The following is a 1,926-nucleotide window of genomic DNA, read 5'->3' as shown; positions in this document are numbered from 1 at the left end:
TGTGTTTGTGTTTGTGTGTCTGTGTTTGTTCCCCAGCATCGCTTGACATGCGATGCTGTTCTGTTTACATTCCCGTAACTTAGCGGTTCGGCAAAAGAGACCGATAGAATAAGTACTAGGCTTACAAAGAATAAGTCCTGGGGTCGATTTACTCGACTAGAGGTGGTGCTACAGCATGGCCGCAGTCAAATGACTGAAACAAGTAAAAGAGTAAAAGAGTAAATAGAACACACACAAAGAATCGATTATATCCCTTAAATACAGGACGTTCAGGAATAGTTACATAGGGCAGAACTAAGATTTATTATTTTATCAAGAATATAATAGCCGTACCGGAATGTCCTGTATTGAAGCGGAATAACAAATTGCTTCTTCGAATTTCTTTTATATATAAAAGTTTTGATGAGACAATTTTCATGGATGCTAGATCGTTAATAACGGACTGCTTTATTAACATGACAAAAATTAGTCACCAAGGAATTGCTGGAACAATGGAATGTAAATAGTATCAGAAATTAAAATAGTTTGTTTTATTGTGTGTGTGTGTGTGTGTGCGCGCGCGCGCGCGCGCGTGTCTGTGTATGTGTGTCTTTGTGTGTGTGTGTGTGTGTGTGTGTGAGTGTGTGTGTGTGATATGTATTCCATCAAGTAAAGTAAAAACCTCTGACTTCTAAGCTACAGATTCTATAGCACCCAACCATCATACACAAACAGGCACCCTAAATGCGTTCTGGCGTGTGAGCCACATGTGACATATCCGCCCCCCCCCCATAGAAATACTGATGAATGGAAAGGATTCACTGCAAAAACCAAAATGATGTGAAGACGGCCTAAATTACGCACACACAATACAAACATAATAGACTCGCCATATTGATTGGAGATAAGAAAGAGAAATTGTGTAGAGTAGTGAGAAATCAGTTACCTGGTGAATGTTATCATAAAGCTAAAGATTCATGGAAAAACAGTATCTACGCTGAACTACTGAGAAATTTACACCTACTATGCATACCAAGATCTAAACTTCAGATTTACACCCGTAATCATAGGGGACTTCAGTTGTGTGTGTGTGTGTGTGTGTGTGAGTATTTCAAAAATTCAAGTAGAAACATAAACGGAAAATTCACACATAGGACATTGCTAATGTAGGTAGAAAGACAACAAACGGAAAATTCATACATAAGACGTTGCTAATTTCTCAACAAATATCATTCAAATGATCATAACAACTTTGTGCATTTATATATCAACCTGCCTGGTCACCAATCTTAAGAGATTAAAGTCATCAAATCGAGAAAGAAGAATGATAATTAGAGGGCATCAAATATAATGAAACTGTCATAATATGTCGAACTTTCCAAATGAGGAGGAGAGTGAATACGGTGCACCTGTGAGAAGGTATCACAACATGAAACCCCAATGAAAGGCAGAAGTTATTGTAACAAGGACACAAATGTACAGTAAAGTTCATGAGTATATAATTAGCAGACACACACACACACACACACACACACACACACACATACAGTCTAGTCTCCTTTGGAACGGCAACACAACAAAGCACTCAATACATTGAGACGAAAATTTATTTATCCTATTATTAATTGATTCTTACAAAATCTGTTCTGTTGTCTTTGTGCAGAATTTGTCAGAGTGTTAGTTTGGTCTCAAGGTATGGTCACAAGACACGTTGCGACATGGAGAAGAATGAAAGAGAAATATCAAAAGACAAGAATTTAAATATATACTGATAGGCTCCCAATTTTTTTTTTTTTTTTTCACCATGTTAGGATCATCAAATTACGATTTCCTATCGAGAAAAACATGCAAAAATAATTAAAGATTCATATAAAAACAGTATAGTTGTATGACCACGTACAGGCATGCACGTAACGCATGTGTATATTTATGAAACTTTATGTATGT

This window comes from Octopus bimaculoides, chromosome 20 (genome assembly GCF_001194135.2).
Source record: "Octopus bimaculoides isolate UCB-OBI-ISO-001 chromosome 20, ASM119413v2, whole genome shotgun sequence".
Lineage (NCBI taxonomy): Eukaryota > Metazoa > Mollusca > Cephalopoda > Octopoda > Octopodidae > Octopus > Octopus bimaculoides.
Note: the sequence above shows the minus strand (reverse complement) of the source record.